Source organism: Castor canadensis, chromosome 1 (genome assembly GCF_047511655.1).
Source record: "Castor canadensis chromosome 1, mCasCan1.hap1v2, whole genome shotgun sequence".
In the NCBI taxonomy this organism is placed as follows: domain Eukaryota; kingdom Metazoa; phylum Chordata; class Mammalia; order Rodentia; family Castoridae; genus Castor; species Castor canadensis.
The window spans coordinates 58144495-58158153 of record NC_133386.1 but is presented as its reverse complement, the minus strand read 5'-3'; the positions used below and the strand labels follow the sequence as shown (position 1 = coordinate 58158153).

At 35.1% G+C, this 13659-nt stretch overlaps 1 pseudogene; it reads right to left on the bottom strand.

Moving 5' to 3' along the window:
- Window positions 1-2640: 2640 nt before the first annotated feature.
- LOC141421108 (14-3-3 protein theta pseudogene) lies at window positions 2641-3479 on the bottom strand (annotated as a pseudogene).
- Window positions 3480-13659: the final 10180 nt, after the last annotated feature.

Sequence of the window (13659 nt, the reverse complement as noted above, 5' to 3'; positions counted from 1 at the left end):
TATATGGGGGAAAGAAAGTTAGGGATACATGTTACTTGTTACATCCTTGCTCAATTGAAGATGGAGGGGACAACATGAGAACTAAAGAAACTAAGAGAGATCTGTAGTTGACATCCAGCAAAAATATAGGTATCTTAGTCCTTCTACTGCAAGGAACTAATACCCAGCAATCCAAATAAATATGGAAAGCAGGTTCATCCTGATAGACTATGGGAAGGAAAAGACCCTATGAAAACCCTTATTTCAACATGTGAATCTAAGCAGAGGACCCAACTGACCAATGCTATATGTAAACCTCTGGCTTACAAAACTGTGAGATAAAGAATATGAGTCATTTTAAAGTTGTCAGTTGAGTAAATTGTTACAGTAACAATACAAAATTAATAAAGTATCCAAAATAGCAGAAAACAAATTTGACTATTGAACAATAAAGATAAAACTTCCTTGCCTCTAACCAGGCAAAAAATTAATTGAAGATTGATTACAAACTAAATGTAAAACATAACCAGCAAAAACAGATCACTGAATGAGTAATTATTAAAAATGAAGGTTTCTGTACACAGGCCAAAGGAGAGCTCTTAAACCGTGATCAAAAGGCAAAAGCCATTACTGAAACATTGAAAATTTGATTATATTAAGATATAAAGGCATTTGTATGTCAAATTGCTATAAAGACAAGCCATAGACTGGGCCTGTCTTTCTTATATCTACAAATATGTTCAAAAATTCTTTAAATTAATAAGACAATTATAAACCTACTAATAAAAAACAAAACAAAGGCAACTTGGAAGAAAAGAAATTCTCTAAACTATGAAAATGAATACTATGAAATACCATTCCTCAGATGGTCAAGGGTTGTTGGAATTTGAAGAAACACATTCTTACACACTTCTAAATGGACTTGAAAGTTTGATTCAAACTTTTAAAGCACAATATGGCATCATGACTTGTTTTTTTATACATTACTTCTTTGAACAGGATATTCTTCCCTAGAGATACCAAATGATGGCAAGTTATCTAATGATTGAAACAGACTAATACTGATAGTCACATGCTGATGCTACAGAGTTGTATAATTATATAAATAATAGTACACCCATACCAAGAAATGCTATGTCCAATAAAAATAATGCAAACCAATATCTGAGTACGTTGAAAAACTTTCAAGATATTTTATTTACTTTAAAAAAAAGTTTTGGAATGATGTGTATAGTACATTATATAATATCACTAACTTCAAAAGTTCAGAAAACAGAAGTATATGTACATATGTTTGTGTGGGTACACATACATTTTTTTGTATGGAAAATGTAGAAAAGTAGTCTGAAAAGTATTTGCCAATTAAGAAAAAAAATCCCTCAGATTAGCACATCAGACACTTGATCCTCAAAGACAATCACATCATTGGCACTCTTAATAAAGAAAACAAGACACAGTAAGTTTAGGTACAACTTCAGCAGTCAAATTTTTAAAAAAATAGAAATAAAAATGAAACAGACATTATCACTGAAGGGTTGACTAGCTGTGGAATGACTACTTTCAGCATGAATGAGTGATATCAACCTTAAGAATCTAGAAGATGATTTTTTTATCTTAAGCATTTGAACCAAAGGAAGAATCCTTGTGCAACAAAAGAGACAGTGTTATTTTTTTGTTATTATAAAATGTAAGTTCATGTTACTCTGCTGTTACACAGAGCATAACATTTTCATAAGACTTTTTTTGGAAACTGTAGTCAATGATTAGCAACACACAATAGTCTACTCTGAAAAGAACAATGGACAAACTAGACACCCTCTCACATATGCACAAATATGCATGGAAAAGTAAGAAAGTTTTAGACTTGGACTTCTGTACTTTATTTCCCTTTCTAAAAGTGTCTCAACAAATGAGGAGAACTTTAATTTGCCAAAAGCAATGCTTGTATTCTGCCAGCAACATGCTACTTCTATTACATAGTAAAGTGAATACCAAAACTACAGAGACAGGAGGTATAAGTGAATTTTTATTGGGAAAGGAAGTTGCCATCTTAAAGAGTAGCAAACAAAGAGTGAATAGGAAAACTCCATTTTTGCCACAGATAAACATGACTTCCATAATATGTGACATAGAAGGCTTTTCAATTTGTGACACAAACTCCCCAGTCCAGAAACATCAAGCACATTTCTATTCATCTAATACTTCTCCACTCCTGCTAAAAAGGAGTATAGTATGAGCATGTAGAAGTTGCATTCTGAAAGGAAACCTCCAAAGAAGAGTAAGGGAGGGGATGTCGAAATTAAGAAGTTATGTAGAACTCTTTTTAAATTATTATCAACTGGATTTTCACATCTTCTCAGCAATACAAAACACAGTCACTGTAGATCTGGCTCAGATTACTGAAATAGCAGATGCATTTCTTAGTCCTCTAAATAAATGTCTGGAAGTTACCTAGATTTATATGAAATGCAGCCATTAACATTTTTCTACAGCAGCAACAGCACACCAGGAAAGCCAAGACAAACAAAGCAAAGAATGGAGTTTTCCCAACAGTGCAGTGTCAAAAGATTATCAACAGTTGATTGCATACAGATGAATGGGTTCCTTTGCACTAGGAAATCCAAGTGGAATAAGGAATGAAACTATGTAAAAAAATGTTTCTTAATAGGAAGAAGGATGAGGATAACAACAGTTTGCTTTAGTTCTTGGCCTCTCTGCTTCATCACTTTCTTCTTCTGTGCTGTCTGATGGCCACAATGTTAAGTTGTCTCAGAAAATGCAAAGATCAGAGTACCATCTTTATATGAGCTTTTATTCAGTGTATCAAGTTCTGCAAGTGCCTGATCAAAAGCAAATGTGCAGGCAAGCTCTGATTATTAAGGTTCTTGTTATAAAATACAGAAAAGTTGAGAACTAGCCACAGGTGGATTGGGTGTGTGGGTTGAGTCTCTTTCTTGCCTGTATCAAATTTCTCTGGGTAAGCTTCTTGGGAATTAGCTGTCCTTTGTTTTCTCTCACCACCATGTGCAACTTCAGCAAGGCACTGGAAATAATCTCCCTCATTTTCAGGTAGAAAACCTCACTCACTGGGTAACTTACATTGGCTATTAAATACTTCTCCAACAATTCCAGGATTATTGTACTGGTGGATCTCAGCTTCTACTCCACGTTTTCCAGTAGCCCTTCATTGGCTGCCACTTCTTCTCAGAGGTGTGAGTTTTCTGCTTCAAGCTTAGGATGATGCTCCAGATGGACCTGCAGAACCCCACCATGTTCTTTAAGGCCACCAAAAGTAACTTGTGCTCCTGTCTGAACACCTGGGAGCCCAGTTGGGTCATAGCCTTTATGCAGGTGGCCATGTAATCACAGCACTGGTCTGTTCTGCCAGGTTGGTCTTCTCCATGGTATGGGGACGCAGAGGGCAGAGAAATAAGAGTTTTCGCCCACCTTGACTGGGAGGAAGCTTCCTGGAGAGCTTCTAGGCACTGTAGCTGCAGCATGATTCAGAGACACTGTTCTTCATTAAAGGGGAACTGGAAGGCTAGTACCCTCTCCTCGCTCTCATTTCCACAAATATAAGGATGCCAGAGGGACTAAAGTGCAGTGGTTCTTCCCAAAGTCTCTAGTGAGCTTTGAGCACTAAGAGACACTATGAGGCTGCCTCTGAGGAGTGGCATTTCAATACCAACTAGGTAGTCAAGAAACCAAAAGCAGAGTCCATGACCGAAAACTTTGTGGAGTTTTAAAACTTTCCTGTTTTGATTTTCTGTTTCTGATGCTCATATGCTTATTCTTAAGGACCAAAAAGAATAGGGAAATTGAGAAAACCAATCAACTTTGAAGGAACAAGATTTACCAATATACTGAGTTGGTGATATTCACTTTATAAACAAAGGAAATGAGGTCTTCTAGTGTGGTAGGCAGAATAATAGCTTCCCAAAGAGAGGTCAACTTCCTAATCCCTGGAAAACTGTATGTTACCTTACATGGTAAAGGATTCTTTGCAGATATGATTAGGGATCTCCCTCTCTCTCTCTCTCTCTTTTTTTTTTTTTTTTTGGTAGTACTAGGGTTTGAACTCAGAACTCGGCAGGACCTCATACTTGCTATGCAAGCACTTTCCCACTTGAGCTTTAAGATTAGAGATTTTACAACAGGAAAATGGCCAGGCACTGGTGGCTCATGCCTGTAATCCTAGCTACTCAGGAGGATTGCAGTTTGAAGCCAGCCCAACCAAATAGTTCATGAGACTCTACCTCAAAAAAAACTTTCACAAGAAAGGGCTTGTGGAGTGGCTCAAGGCATATGTCCTGAGTTCAAGCCTCATTAACACACACACATAAAAAAAAAAAAACAGGAAAATGATCCTGGATTATGGGAGGGCAGCCAGTGTAATCAATCACAAAGTATTTTTAAGAATGAGGCAGCTAACCTTATACCAAACAGGAAAAAGCTGAAAGTTTTCTAAATGTCTGGAATAAGACAAAGTTGCCCATTTTCAGTACTTTTATTCAACAGAGTTCTGGAGGTCCCAGCCACACCAATTCAGCAAGAGAAACAAAAGGAACCTGTATTGAGTAAAAAGAAAGTATGATTATCACTGTTTGCAGATGACGTAATCTTATACATAGAAACCCTAAAGACTCTCTTCAAAACTATTAGAACTAATGAATGCATTCAGCAAAGTTACAGGATACAAAATCAATATAGAAATATTAAAGTAATTGCTATATGTCAATAACAAATTGTCTGTATTAGAAAGCAAGAAAGAAACCCCATTTATGATAACTTAAAACCTAAGAATAAATTTAATTTCTCTACAATGAACCTTTTAAAACGTTGATGAAAAAACCTGAAGAGACTATGAAAAGCTGGAAACTCTATGTTTATAGATTTAAACACAATATTGTTAAAAAGCCCATACTATCCAAATTAATCAACAGATTCAATGTAATCCCTACTAAAATATCAATGACTTTCTTTAGAACTAGAAGGAACAATTCTAACATTAATTCAAAACCATTCCCAAATAGCCAATATCATCAATAGCAAAAAGAACAAAGAAGCAGACATTATGCTACCTGACTTCCAAACATACTAACAAAGCTGTAGCAATCAGAACAACATGATACTAGCATAAAAATAGATACATAGACCAGTGGAACAGAATAGAAAGCCTAGAAATAAACCCATGCATAAACAGCCAACTGATTTTTGGCAAAGGTGTTAAGAACACACATTGGAGAAAAAAAGTCTTTTCAATAAATAGCACTGGGGAAATTGGACACCCACATACAGAGGAGTTAAACTAGACTCCTCACCAGTTCCAAATTCAACTCAAAATGGGTTGAAAGCTTAAATTTAAGACATGAAACCTTGAAACTACTAGAAGACATACGAGAAATGCTTTAGGACATTGAAACAAAAGATACTTTTGCACAAGGAAAAAAATTGAAAACTCAACATATGAGAGAACATCAAACTTAAAAAAAAGGAAATAGTTAACAGAGTATAAAGACAACCTACAGAATGGGAGAAAATATTTGCATATTACATACCTGACAAGGGGCTAATATCCAGAATACATAAAGAATTCTAAATTCTCAATTGCAAAAAAAAAAAAAAAAAACTGAGTAATAGAAGATCAGACATGGTTGAGTATGCCTGTGATCTTAGCTACTCAGGAGGTAGAGGTAGGAAGATTGCAGTCTGAGGGCAACCTGGGCAAATTTAATGTGAGATCTATCTGAAAAACAAAACTAAAAGAATTATGGACTAGGGAGGTTTGTCTCAAGTAGTAGGATGCTTTCCTAACAAGCATGATGCCCTAAATTCAATCCCCAGTACTGCACACACACACAAAAAGAATGCTGATAAACCTAAAAAAGCATTTCTCAAAAGAAGATATATAAATAATAGCCAACAGGTATATGAAAAAGCATTTAACATCACTAATCCCTATGCAAATGATAGAAATGCAAGTCAAAACCACGATGAAATGTTACATCACTCCAGTATGAGTGGCTTTATCAAAAAGATCGAAGATAACAAGTGCTAGTGAAGATATGGAGAAAAAGGAATTCTTGTACACTGTTGGTGGGAATGTAAATTTGTACAATCATTATGGAACACAGGATGGAGGCATCTCAAAAAATAAAAGACATAAATATCATATGATCTAGCAATCCCTCTACTAGAGAATGAAATTACTGTGCCAAAGATACATCCACAGTCCCATATTCACTGCAGCATTATTCTCAAGAGCCAAGAAATGGAAACAATTTAAGTGTCCATCAATTTATAGATGAATGAAGAAAATATGGTACATGCACACAAAGGTCACAAAATTAATAAAATCTTTTCATTTGTGACTGCATAATGAAGAGTAAGGTCATTATAATAATACAAAAACAGAAAGACAAATCCCATTTGACCTTCCACATATACATGAAATCTAAGAATGCTGATCTCATCGTAGTTCAGAATAGAATGGTGGTTTGCCTGAGGCTCAGGTTGCAAAGGAAGAAAGTTTTATCACTGGGTACTAAATTACATTTAGGTAGGAGCAAGAAGTTCTGGTATACTATGAACAGTAAGGTGACTATAAATAACTACTATTATTTTAAATGTATTGTACATTTCAGAAAGCCAGAAGGAAGGATTTTGAATATTTTCACCACAAAGAAATGTTTGAGGAATAAGTATGCTTACCGTGATTTAAGCATTACACAATGTAATGGTGGTGGGAGCCATGACCCAAAGCATCACACAACCCTATCAACACCTTGAATTTAACCCTATGGAATCTATTTTGGATACATCAATAATTAAAAGACAATATGAGCATGCTGAGTATTTAAGCCACTAAGTCTGTTGTTATTTATTGTAGTAGCAATAGGACACTCATACAACTTGGAAGTGACTTTGAGAATTAAATTGTTGAAATGACGTGTAGTTTCCAAATACATGATTCTTCCCAATAAAGAAAGAAAATGCTAGAAAACACTATCAAAATGCCTCAAAAGAGACCCTGACTTTTTAAATGATATATTTCATATATAAGAAATACATATTTTATTAATGGGATATCATAATTTAAACATAAAATTAAATATAAAAAATTAATATAAAATTAAATACTTTTAAAATTTAATTGTATATTAATATAAAAATTTCTTGTCAAATTCCATATTACAAAAAAGAATACTGCGACTTAAAGAAGTGAAGTGATTTGCACTCAGTTGTTAATGAAAGAATGAGAACTGAGATGTCCTGGTGTCTCCAGATGGGCACAGTGTAAAAAACAAGCAGAAGAAAGTGTAGATCTTTCCCTTTTTATTCAACTTCATATGGCTAGAAAATTTCAAAACTTGAGCAATATCACGTATGTACAAAGGTTGACCAACTCTGCACAGCAAAAGGAAGATATTACTAAAGTTTGAAGACAGCTGTAAGCAGATTATGAAGGAAACAAGTAGAGCCAGATTTTAAAGAAAATTTCAGATATTTATTTTATAGTTTCTTCTGAATTTCTTCAGAGTGACTTCACGGAGGTGCGCTAATGAAAGATAAAGGCACAAAGATGGATTCTTTTGCATGCTAACAGAAAACTAACCAAAGACTAATAAAGATTCAGTGATCACAGTTATTAAATTGTTCTCGATTGCTTCTCACTGTGCAAGTAGTACCCAGCTTTTACTACAAATTATGCAGCCAATTGTAGCTTTGGAATTGTAGCTGCATCTATCAAAGAATGTCTATTTATTATAATGGTGCAGAAGAAAGTTCCAAGAATTAAGTATAATTATCGGCCATTTATATAAACCTTTTTGTATTGACAATGAACACACACAAAGAACATGATACCAAAAATTAATGCATGAACTAATTTAGTAAAATTCAAGACATTCTGAATTACAAGGCTTTTGAAATGATCAATTCTTAGCACAAATTTGCTTGGGGAAGTGTGGTACTTTCATTTCTGTAACAAAATCTTGACAATTAGACATCTTGGAAAAAATATATATTATGCCAAATAGGTCTATAAAAATAAAAATATTGAAAGGCTATGATGATGTTAATTTTTTTTTAGTATACTAGCATATCTTAAAATTGATGTTTCTTAAACTATATGTGGCTAGCTGCCAGCTGGTTTGTTTCCCCATCTAATTGAAATGCATAAGGATGAGTCAATGCAAAAACCTTACTTGTAATTAAATTTTGGATTTAGGTTAAATCTATTTGAATCACAAAAGCTGGTGTACAAATCTCTTCATAACAATAATGCAAATAGAAATATTCACATATTATGAAATGCTAATTTGGAGACGCTGGTAACAAATAATAATATACACAAAAAACTTAGGCAATAATAATGAAAAACATTCATCCTTACCGACATTTACTTTAAGATGAGTTACTTCTGCAATTTCTCATCCTAAAACATCATTTTTATCATCTAATATAATTCTGAAGCATTCATCAGCCTACAAGACTAAAAATAAATTCACTTGTTCATTGCTTCTTAGGCAATTTTTGATTAATAATATGTTTTCTAATGTTTTTCTACAGTCTAACTTAAACATAATGTGAACATTTATAAGAAGTAGAGAATAAAGAAGAAAGAATGTATCATTTAGCAAAAAGCCAATACTTTGGGAGCTTTTTTAAAAAAGCCAAAATTAAAGCACAAAGCTTTTCACAGTTGTTCATATGCCTCGCTCCCAATCCCTGCACTGAGGCAGGTCATTGTGAAGGTTTAGCCTTGGGTTTTAATCTACCATAAAGGCATCATCCAGGGAAAACAAACTAGCCTGAGAAGACTTTCAATAAGACTGTTCAGCCATAATGGTTTTTAAAGGCCCCCCAGCATCTATTAGACTATCTCTCTAAGGAGGAAAAAAAGTGCTGATCACATATGTTTTAAATAGAAAAGGCTGAAATGCACAATTTTTCATTCATCTTTCTTTTCCATTTTTAAACCTTTATACTAATATAAAGAGTTAAAAATAAGTCCATTGCATTCCCCTTCCTCTTCAAACAAATAATCCTAACTGGTCAATTATGATTAGTAATAATAGAATGTTGCAAATTTAAACTACATGCAGATTTGTTTCTTCCTGACAAGGCATAGACTAAGTAATAATAGTCTGAGTGCAGCAGTCTGGACTTGGTTTGGTGATTTCCGTGTCTAGAGCTTTCTATCTCACTGCATAGTCATTTCCACGCTGTTGCCTGCTACATTCACCCTCAACATGGCTCTGACAGGCTGTCCACCATATCTTCAATCTCAACATTAAGGATGCAGGAGTCACTAGGCATCAATTCTCTAAATATTCCAGTGATCAGAGTTTAAAGCCCCAAATACTTTAATTTTAAACTGGAAAATATTCTTTTTTTTTTTAATTGGTACTGGGGAATGAATTCAGGTTCTCAAGTGCCACAATCCCACCTTTTTGCTTTTTTAGTTGTAGTTATCAGATAGGATCTTGTACTTTTGCCCTGTGGGCCTCAGATCATAATCCTCCTATTTCTGTCTCCACAGTAGTGGGGATTATAAATGGGTGCCAATACAATCTGCAGAAATGGATCTTTTTAAATTATTTTTTTATTTTTTGGGGTTTAGACTCATGGCTTTGCACTTGCTAGGCAGATACTCTACACTTGAGCCAAGCCTCCAGCCCTTTCTGCTCTGTGGTTTGGAGATAGGGTCTTACTTATCTCTGTGTTTTAGAGATAGGCAGGCCACCTTAACCAGTATCTTCCTATTTCCCATGCTATAGCTGGGTTGGCTGGTGCACACCATGATGCTCTGCCTCTTTCCATTGAGACAGGGGTCTCATGAAGTTTTTGCCCATGCTGGCCTCAAACCACAACCCTCCTGATCTCAGTCTCCCAAGTAGTCAGGATTACAGGTGGGTCACTAGCAAATGCAGTGTTTTTTTGTTTTTGTTTTTTTTGCAGTATTGGGATTTGAACTCATGGTCTTCACCTTGAACCACTCCACCAGCCCTTTTTGTGAACAGGTTTTTCAAGATATGGCCTTACGAACTATTTGCCTGGGCTGGCTTTGAACCAATAGCCTCCTGATCTCTGCCTCCAGAGTAACTAGGATTATAGACGTGAGCCACCAGCATCTGGCAAAAGAAGAAAATTTATATAGGCAAAAAATAACAGATCTTGGCTATATTATCCTAGCCAAATTTTGAATAAGTTAAGATAATTCAAAGTTATTGGTGAAGTTACTTTTCCTTAACAGATACAGCTTTCACAAGTGGTTACAATTAAAATAATGAAGGAGAAAATATGCTGATGCGATACACATGCGTGTAGGTATAAATATAATAGCCATATGCACATATGTAATATATTTGTTATGTGTAATTATTCATATGTATTATTTACTTATAATTGTTATATTTATAGACATTTTTATATATGTGTTTATGTTACCATAATTTCTGGAAAAATAAAGCAGAGAACTCTTAATGTCTGTTGTCTATGGATAAGGGCTTAGCATTTCATAGTAGAATAATTTTGCATTATATTCTCATTCCATTATCTGAATTTCCTATGTATCAACTATTATTTTTAATTTAAAATATTGTTTTAAAATTAAAGTATCAAATAAAATGGTTCCTTTACTCTTTGAGTCTTTAAATAGGTCTAGAACTTTAAAAATTATTGAAAATGGTACTCATACGTAAATAACAAGGAAAAGGGAAATATAGCAATTTCAATAGAAAAGACATATTATGTGATCATCTCTAGTAATGGCTACTGACCTTACATTTCCATTTTTTTAAATGAATCTTTTTTTTTTATTATTCATATGTGCATACAATGTTTGGGTCATTTCTCTCCCCTTCCCCCCGCCCCTTCCCTTATCTACCCCACCCCCTCCCTCTCCCCCCCTACCCCCTCGCTACCAGGCAGAAACTATTTTGCCCTTATCTCTAATTTTTTTGTAGGAAGGACCAAGGGTTTTTGCTAGTTGAAATTAGGATAGCTATACAGAGAGTTGACTCGCATTGCTTTCCTGTACATGTGTGTTACCTTCTAAATTAATTCCTCTCAAACTAACCTTTTCTCTAGTTCCTGGTCCCCTTCTCCTATTAGCCTCTGTCGCTTTAAAGTATCTGCATTAATTTCTCTGCATTGAGAGCAACAAACGTTATCTAGTTTTTTGGGTGTCTTACTTATATTCATATCTTCCTTGTGTGTTCTCACTTTATTATGTGATCAAAGTCCAATCCCCTTGCTGTGTTTACCCTTGATCTATGTCTGCATATGAGGGAGAACATACGATTTTTGGTCTTTTGGGCCAGGCTAACCTCGCTCAGAATCATGTTCTCCAGTTCCATCCATTTACTTGCGAATGATAACATTTCATTCTTCTTCATGGCTGCATAAAATTCCATTGTGTATAAATACCACATTTTCTTAATCCATTCATCAGTAGTGGGGCATCTTGGCTGTTTCCATAACTTGGCTATTGTGAATAGTGCTGCAATAAACATGGGTGTGCAAGTGACTCTGGAGTAACCTGTGTCACATTTTTTGGGTATATCCCCAAGAGTGGTATTGATGGATCATATGGTAGATCTATGTTTAGATTTTTAAGAAGCCTCCAAATTTTTTTCCAGAGTAGTTGTACTAGTTTGCATTCCCAACAAAAGTGTAAAAGCCACCCCCCTTCCCCCCCCTACCCCCCCACCCCCCCGCCCCACATCCTTGCCAACACCTATTGTTAGTGGTGTTGCTAATGATGGCTATTCTAACAGGGGTGAGGTGGAATCTTAGTGTGGTTTTAATTTGCATTTCCTTTATTGCTAGCAATGGTGAGCATTTTTTCATGTGTTTTTTGGCCATTTGAATTTCTTCTTTTGAGAAAGTTCTGTTTAGTTCACTTGCCCATTTCTTTATTGGTTCATTAATTTTGGGAGAATTTAGTTTTTTAAGTTCCCTGTATATTCTGGTTATCAGTCCTTTGTCTGATGTGTAGCTGGCAAATATTTTCTCCCACTCTGTGGGTGTTCTCTTCAGTTTGGAGACCATTTCTTTTGATGGTCTCTTTTAGTTTTATGAGGTCCCATTTATCTATGCTATCTCTTAGTTGCTGTGCTGCTGGGGTTTCATTGAGAGAGTTCTTACCTATACCTACTAACTCCAGAGTATTTCCTACTCTTCCCTGTATCAACTGCTGGGGTTCCTAAATGAATCTTTAATTTGTTTTAACATTTCATTCTTATCTTTATCCTTCAAATGAAAATATAAATTTTCATAAACATCCAAATTTTGCATTCAAAAGCAAATCTAAATATGTTTTATACTCACAATTAAGTAATTTTCCTTCAAATAGTGTATTTAAGTTTCAAAAACATGATCCACTGGTTACAGAAAAACAAAATATATTCATCCAAGGGCCAATTTTCTTAGGAAGTTTTAAGTGTATGAAAGCAAAGGTACATGCTCAAGTGCTTTATCAAAGATAAAAAGAATTATTATCATTTCCCACAATACCTCAATATTACTTGTTTTAACAACAAGATTTGCCATTAGTGTAATTTGTTGCAAAGTAGTCTTTAGTGCGATATTTTAAGTAGGCAGTAAGGTGTGATTATATATGCTATTAGACAGTACTAAGTATGGGGAAAAGAACTTTTAACAGGGTTTCTTTAGTGCTTGCAATTTATTTTCCAGTCTAAATTGCCATTAACTTCTCAAATAGTATAAATTTTCTAACCCACAGTAAAAGCTTCAAACGGGAATATTTTGAAAAATAAAGAATGAACTGTCATCTGAATAATTCCAGAAATATAAGAACTAATCTTGATTATGTGATGTAGAAAGGGCACTTATGTAGTTATTAATTTAATTCTAGAACAAAATATTACACAGTAGAATGCCTAGTGGACGGGAGTTACAGTCTTGATGGTGTTTCCAGCTTACTGCATGACTCAAAAGTGCCTGAACTTCCTCCCTAGCAAATGAAGAACCTAAAAGGAGACCTAATGGAGGACATCTGTGGCTCTTCATCAGAGAACCTGCACCTGAGTCACTCGATTGAAGTTCCTAGCTGTAAACCCACATTGCAATGAGATAGCTAATGACTTCCTTAAATCTTGCCTACTTTATATTGAAAAATACTATTCCAACTCTTTCACCAAAGATTTTGATCCTAATAATATTTTTTTGGTAAGAGACAGGGTTTTACTATGTTGCCTAAGCTAGTTTTGAGTTCCCAGTCTCAAGCAATCTTCCTGCCTCAGTCTCCCAAGTGAGAGGGACCATCAGTGGGCATCACACTTGGCTGAGATCCTGATAATTAGAACCCAAATCACTATTCACTAAAATCTCACTTATGTAGGCATATGTAGGAATCTCTATCTATAGTTTTTTTAAAACCAGGGTTCTTTCATTTCCCCCCAGGTGTTTAATCCCTTTGATGGACCAGACATATGTCTTACCTTATTCAACTGAGTTCATAAAAATCAGCCTGGAGATTTACACTCCCACCTCCTAAGGAATTAAACCTTGTGTCTCACCTCCAACCACTGCTTGGGATTTCACTCCAACCCAAGAACAGTCTTCTTATAAAAGCCAAAATCTAGCTGGGGGCTCACACCTGTTACTAGCTACTCAAGAGGCAGAGATCAGAAGGATCATGGCTCAAAGCCA